Genomic DNA, 6,964 nt, shown 5'->3' with positions numbered 1-6,964 from the left:
CACACACAGTGTAATCCCAGAGTATAGTCCCACAGACACACAAAGTATAATCACATCCTCACAGACACTATAATCACACAGACACACACACACCTGGACAGTGTAGTCACACAGACCCAGTGTAATCACACTCATACAGACACAGTGTAAAGCACACAGACACTGTGATCACATCCGCATACACTAATCATGCAGACATATAGACACAGTGTAATCACACCCACACAGACACTGTAATCAGTGTAAAACACAGTGTAGTCCCACAGACACAGTGTAATTGCGCACACGCAGTGTAAAACACACAGTGTAGTCACAGACACAGTGTAATTGCGCACACGCAGTGTGATCACATGCACGCACACAGTTTGATCGCGTGCACTTAGCACAGGGATTGGGTGCTCCGTGTCATTGCCCCTCTCACTCCCGCCCACCACTGGCTCCTGGAGCCAGTTCCTCCTCCCTCACCCAGACTCCAGTAGGAAGTGAGTGGGGGTGTGAGAAGGAGCCCCAGGACGCCCCCACCAGTCACTCTTTCCCCTTACCAGGAGGACCTTGTGCGGCCCTGGACTCTTCTGCTCCAGCCCCCCCGCCCACCCGTGCAACTGGACATCTTCACTGGAGTGGCCACCCCCATCTCAAATCCCAAAGCCTCCCTCCCAGATGACACGTCTACCCCCTGGGTCTGGGCCACAGACCCAGACCAGACCGGACGGCCCTCCCTGCCCACACTGGCCACCCCCAGGCTGTGGCCTCCTCTCCTTGTCCTCCAGGCCGCCCCACCCCACCTCACTGTGTGGCTGCCTGCCCAGTCTGACCCCATGACCTACTATGCAAGGGTCACATCTGTTACCCTGGTTCCCAGTAACCCTGGCCCCCAGCCTCGCAGGGGAGGGTCTGCAGCCTGGTGGGCAGGTTTGGTGCCAGCGCCCACCCTCCGCACTGAAGCCCCTGGTGTCCTTGTACTCTGGGGGGTCTTTACAATGTCTCTCCCCTCCAGGGACCCCTACTCTGTCTCCAAGCCTCCTGGCCCCATACCCCAGGATGGGGTATGTGTGACCTTAGTACCTTAGCAATGTCCGCCTGTCCCCTCCATGATGACCGTATCGCAGGACTCAGAGACTGGCCACCAGGGTCACCCACTACCAAACCTGTTCCGTGCTGCACTGCCAGGCAGTCAGGGAGACAGGAAGGTACCTCATTGGACCCCGACTAACCCCCATCGTGCAGTCCCCGCTCCCCAAGCGAGACTCACTGTGAAGGAAAGGGGACTGGAGTCTGGTGGCCGGCTGTTGTCGGCAGTGCGGCAGCTGGAGGCTTTGTTGCCTCAAGTTCAATCCCTCCCCTGAAGTCCCCAGCCAGCTCCCTTTTGGCATAAAGAGGCTGTCCCTCAGAAAAAGGGACTCCCAGGGGCCCTCGCGAGTGAGTGAGGCATGCTGAGGAAGAGGGGCTAATGCCTTACACATGTCCTCACAGACGCAGATGTGCAGCCCACTCATAGAGGCTGGCCACCGCAGGCGGCACCTGGGGCTCAGGCAGGCCACAAGGGGTCTGTGTGAGCTGTCCTGGGGGTCTCCGGAGCAGAAATCTCTCAGACTGTGCCACTGACATGGGGCATGGGGTGGTGAGGTGGGCGAGGCTGGGCTCTCGGGCTCCAGGATGTCACCAAGAAGGGTATCCCACCCTCGTCCCCAGGGTGCCTGTGAACCGAGTGCTGCATGCTGCAGGCATGAGGTGGAGGCTGTGTGGTTGTGCATCTGCGATGGCGTCTGTCCACACCCTTCATTCCAGCCTCCAGAGATGATTCAGAGAGACCAGCAGTTGGAATGTCTCCTGGCCACTCCGGAGCCTTTCGCAATCTGCAATCCTGGGAGGGTCTGTCAGGGAAGGCTGGGCCGAGGGCTGTTCCAAGTGGCCCTGAAATAGCTGAGGTTTGGTGTGGTGGGATGGGGGCAGTAAGAGGCAGCTCTGCTGAGGGGCAGCTCAGCTCCTCCGGCCACCCCCATGCTGTACACTCCCCTAAAAGCTTCTCATCTTTGTCCCCTCTCCACCCCTACCCCTTCCCCATCCTGTCTCTTCCCCTCCTTAACCCCATCAGGTCCCCCCCTCTCCTTCAGGGGCCCCTTTACTATAAGTGGGGGAGCATTCCAGGACTGGGGACCCGGGAACCCAGAGGTTGGAATGCTCCAAGGGCTCCCAAGCTCAGGGTCCAGTGCCTCTGGGGCCTCTAAGAGAGGCTGGAGACTGCAGGCCCCCCACTGCACCCAGCCCAGGGAGGGAGGGCAGAGGGACTGGCCCTGCCCCAGGTCTGGGGACCAGCAGGGAGGGGTGGGGCAGGCATCAGAGAGCTGTCCTGGGAGGAGCCTGGGTGAGGTCCTGGACCTGGGGTCAGGAATGGATGAGGGGCCCCGGGCACAGGGCTAGCTCCCCAGCTTTGGGATGGCCTTGGGGTGCAGTGGGTTCTGAGACACAGACTGTCACCCGAGGAAGGGTCTCCCAGCCAGACCAGCGTCTACAGGGGGGGCTGGGTACGTTACTAGCACCGACTTTGGGAGAAAGACCAGAGTGGGCTGTGGACTGCTCACTGTGATGTTTGAGGCAAAATTAACACAAAACCAGACTTCTGAGAGGTTGAAGCTGACGACCCCCCCCACTCACTGACCCCCCCCTACTGTCACGTCATGATGGGGCCCTTTTGTGTGAAACAACCCCCCCACCACCACCAATGCTGACTTCTCTGGTGTCAACCTCAGAGGGCTACAGAGACCCAAGGGAGCTGAGAGGCCACCAGTACAGGGGGAGGGGGAGTTGGCTGCGCACTTCCTGTTCTAGATTTATGGCTCTTTCTGAAATTCCCTAGGGAGAAAACATCCGAGATAAGGTCAACTGAGGCAATGTTTGCAGTGAGCTGAGTCAGGCCAGCCCTAGAGAAGGAGAGTCAGGCCGTTCTGGCCCACTATGGACGGCTCTGCTCACCCAGCACAGTCCTGCTCTCCCCTGGAGTCCTGAGATGTGGCCACCAGGCTTGTTCTTGAAAGCAACCATGCTCCAAGAAATACAGGCAGCCAAGGACCCTCTGTCCCTCTTCCCCATGCGCCTGTCCCGGACAGCCAAGCACACACGCTGAAGGGACAGAATGCAGAGGGCCCTACGTCGGTCCGGTCCTTCCAGTCCTTCTCAGCTGTGGAACAGTGCGGGCGTCCGCCCGGGCGTGCGGGGCTGTGGCCCGATGGGAACATGTATTCCCGTGAGGGTGGTGGTGCTAGGTGCCATCAAGTCGGGATCACTCAGAGTAGCCCCGTACAAAGTAGCTCAAAACACCGCCCAGTCCTGAGTCGCCCAGCTGACCACCCCTGTGTGGAGTCTGCCTCTTCCTCACTGCCCCTTCGCTCGGCCAAGCACGGCATCCTTCCCCAGCGTGGCCGTTACATCATCTCCAGTCAACTTGAGCGAAGGGGTGGAGTCTAGCCTGTCAATCAGGTCATGGCCAAAGATGCCTCTGTGTGGGCATGGCCTTCTCCTAAGGATTCCGGGAACTCCTGTCTTCCTCCCTAGAGGCGGGACACACACTCTGCTTCACCTTCCTGTGGACAAACCAGATGGAGCCATGCTGTTGGAGCCAGAGCCCTGGGTGGGGATGCTTCCACTGCCACCGGATCCACAAGATTTCCCACCCACTGGCCTGTGATCTTCCTGCATTCGGCACCATTGCATTTGTTGCATGAGTCTGACGAGGAACTTATAGATTGGTATTGGACTTAAGGGCTAATATCAGACCTAGGGAATTGATCTGGGCTGGACTGGGATGTTTTCTTAACAGACAATGACTCTTTATGTAAAGCTCTTGCTTAGACTTAGATGCGAGTCCCGGGATTTGTTTCTCCAGTCCACCCAGACTAACCCATCCGGGTTCTGCTCCCTCCTGACAACGTGCAAAGTACTCAGGACGAAGTGTGGCCATCGTCACGTCTAAGGAGCGCGCTGGCTGTCCTCCCGAGGACTGTGAGCTACAGACTGGGGAGTCTGATAATCCGTGGTACAATGCTCTTAGCAGGTGAGTCACAGGGTTCTGGCTGCCGCAGAGTCCGGTGCCCACTGGAGACTGATGGCCACCCCGGGGTGACAGTAGGACTGCAGCACCCAGCCCTCTTGGCCGTCACCTCACTGGGACCACTTCTTCAGGCTGAGGGTGGGTTCCAGCTGCATCACTCCGGGACCTTGGGATTCACACTAGGCACTTAATTTTTTTCTCTTTCCCTTTCCTTGGCGTGGCATTAAATAGCAAACAGAAACACCACAAGCTGAGAGGCTGGGGAAGGAAGGGCAAGGGCTTAGAGCGCAGTGTCTTTAGACAAAAACACAGGACCCTTGGGTGGAGCAGCTGAGGGACAGAGATGTGGACAGGTCCCAGCACCCCCAGCAAGCACAGCACTGTCCCCAGTGGACAGGCGGGGTCTGGTGGGAGTGGGACCGGGACATCCTGATAAACAGAGGAAAGACTGGCAGCAGGCAGGAAATCAAATGTATGTTATCTATCACATTGGGCAAATCTGCTGCTCGTTCCGGTGTACAAAGTAAAGATGCCACTCGGAAGACAGAGGTGGCCCTGGTCAGCCATGGTATTTTTGAGCCCACACCTCCACCTCTGCTTGCCACAGCCAGGCCCTGCATAAGGAAGCGGAGAGGAGGGACGGCTGTGGGTGGCAGTGCTGCTGGAGAGCGCCCCCGTGTGCTTGGCACTGCTAGAAGAGGGAGTGGCTGTCTTGGAAGACCTGCAGGCATATCGGACACAGTATCTGGAGCGCCTGGTCCCTGGGAAGGACATCATGCTGGATCAAGTGGAAGGTCAGCAAACCAGAGGAAGACTGTCCACAAAATGGATGGACGCCATGGCTCCAATGGTGAGCTCAGAAGGAGCAGGGGGTGGGGGTGGGGGGTGTGTGTCCCTGAGCGACAGGAGCCCCACTACCTGGGGCATGCAAAGCTTCACCAGAGGCCCAAGTACTTGGGACCTTCAGAAGCCCCCAACCTGGGCCAACTCCGTGACAGAGAGCCCCGGCAGCAAGGGAAAGTCCCTGTGAGAGGCCCGGCCCCCAGGGCCCCTCGGCACGCTCGCGGCATGTGTAGGCACAGGCGAGGCACCGAGCTGGATGTAGCCCTCGCAGAGCCCTGCCTCCCTGCGTGCCAGGCAGAGCCCTCCACCCCTGCTGGCCCTGGTGTCAAGGCCCTGCTGTTAGGTCACTGCCCTCCTCTTTACAGCCCCTGAGCCTTGGTGACAGGATCCCAGGCTGAGGGAGGGAGGTTACTCATTAAGCCAGGTAAGCATAGTCTTACGAGTGCTTACTCATTAATCTGTAGCGAACAACTTCGCATCTCTGATGTTTTGGAAAACACCTGAAACTGTTGACTCCAGATTAGTAAATAAGCACACCCAAGTCCATGCTTATCTTGCCGGCTGGGCCCTCCTATCTCTGTCGGGGGCTGTAAATCCCAGGAGGCTTTGGATCTCTCAGAAGGGCTGTGGGGTTGGGAGAAAGGGGGCTGCCTGCCAGAGCCCGGGACAGCACCTGCGCTGCAGTGCCAACAATAAAAGTGTTCCACGAAGGGAAACCTGAGTTTACCTTGCGTACCACCATGGCCCTTCCCTCACCTGGCCTGACAGCGGCAGCAGGGTCCGTGACCAGGCTCAAAGGTGAGCAGGTGGGGGTGGGGGTGGGGGTGGGGGGTGCCTGTCGTGACTCCTTGCAAAAGCCTTCCGAACTGCTTGCTGTGTGTGGAAAGCTGGGCCAGGGGCTGTGCTGGGCAGACACAGCAGGGCTGAACCAGCCACTGAGGAGCAGGCAGCGTCCCGGCAGTGGGGTGCCCAAGCTTTCTCCCTTCTGCGGACAGCCCCTTGTCCTCACCTCCACTCTTTAGGGAGGTGCTTCCAGATATCCCTGGGTGGGGAGGGGGTAGGGGGCAGGCAGGATCCAGTCCTCTGTACCTTCTACAAGCCAGCCTCTGACCCCCTGCCCTGAGCGTGCAGCTGCTGCCCTCTGGTGGTGGCCATGTTCTGCCAGGCAAAGTCTTCTGTCCCCGAGGGCTCCAGAGTGGCTAGCCAGCCAGCTTATGGAGAGGGGGTCATCTCACCTGGACACTGCAGCCCTGGGTAATGTAACTGCGTTTTAACTTGACTTTGTCAGGCCCTGTCTACTCTTGGGAAGGAGAGAGAGGTGCCTGACAGGCGGATTCGGGTGTTATGGGAGGCCAGAGGCCTGCCTGGGGCAGCCACGTAGGAATGACCAGGAACACTGCCTCCAAGCCAGTGAGAGCCAACCAGCTCTGGAGAGGCCACTGGGCAAAGAGGCTCATGTCCTGGACACTCGCATTCCTGCTCCTGTAGGGCATCCTGTTACAGGGGGCGTCGGGGTAAAGGTGGGAAGATAGCTTCCTATTCGGCTGAGTGTGTGGGAACATTAGCTTGTGAGCTACTGTTGCTGGTTGATCTAGGGGCTTAAGGCGAGGACAGGATGTTCTGAGCTGTCGTCGTGAACCAGGAGAGTCCTGTCACCCTTCTCACCATGCTGAGAGGACAGGCCACTCAAGTTCCCACCCACGCATCCAGCCATCCATCTACCCATCCCCCATCCATCTGTCCATCTATTCAACTCCCATCTGGCCTCCATTGGGCCCCTCACCCATTCCTTGCATCCTGTCCACTTGGTGGGGCCCAGTGAGGAGAGGCTGGCAGGGCCCTGCTCTCAGCTGGGGGGGCACCTAAGCAGAAGCCCCCAGAACAACTGGAAGGGGTTGCAGGGTGTGCTTTCGGGGGGACAACTGGCAGAAGCCTGAGGGAAGCGGGTTCTAGGAAAACAGCATACGACCCAGAGGCTGACCCAGGGTGCTTGTGCGATGGACAGAGGGACCCAGGGTGCTTGTGCGATGGACAGAGGGACCCAGGGTGCTTGTGCGATGGACAGAGGGACCC

General features: G+C 58.7%; 1 protein-coding gene across 1 annotated transcript in view; it reads right to left on the bottom strand.

Moving 5' to 3' along the window:
* The window catches only part of DPEP1 (dipeptidase 1), an 11,779-nt gene extending 10,467 nt beyond the window's left edge, over positions 1 to 1,312 (bottom strand). The window contains exon 1 of the mRNA XM_004704730.2: positions 1,253 to 1,312. The gene's annotated coding sequence lies outside the window, so the exon portion shown is untranslated. The remainder of the gene's footprint in view (positions 1 to 1,252) is intronic.
* Positions 1,313 to 6,964: the final 5,652 nt, after the last annotated feature.

The sequence above is a fragment of the Echinops telfairi genome, unplaced genomic scaffold, assembly GCF_000313985.2.
Source record: "Echinops telfairi isolate 266 unplaced genomic scaffold, ASM31398v2 ScPeMD7_2291;HRSCAF=2852, whole genome shotgun sequence".
Taxonomy (NCBI): Eukaryota; Metazoa; Chordata; class Mammalia; order Afrosoricida; family Tenrecidae; genus Echinops; species Echinops telfairi.
The sequence above is the reverse complement of the archived record's forward strand: the minus strand, read 5'-3'. Positions and strand labels throughout refer to the sequence as shown.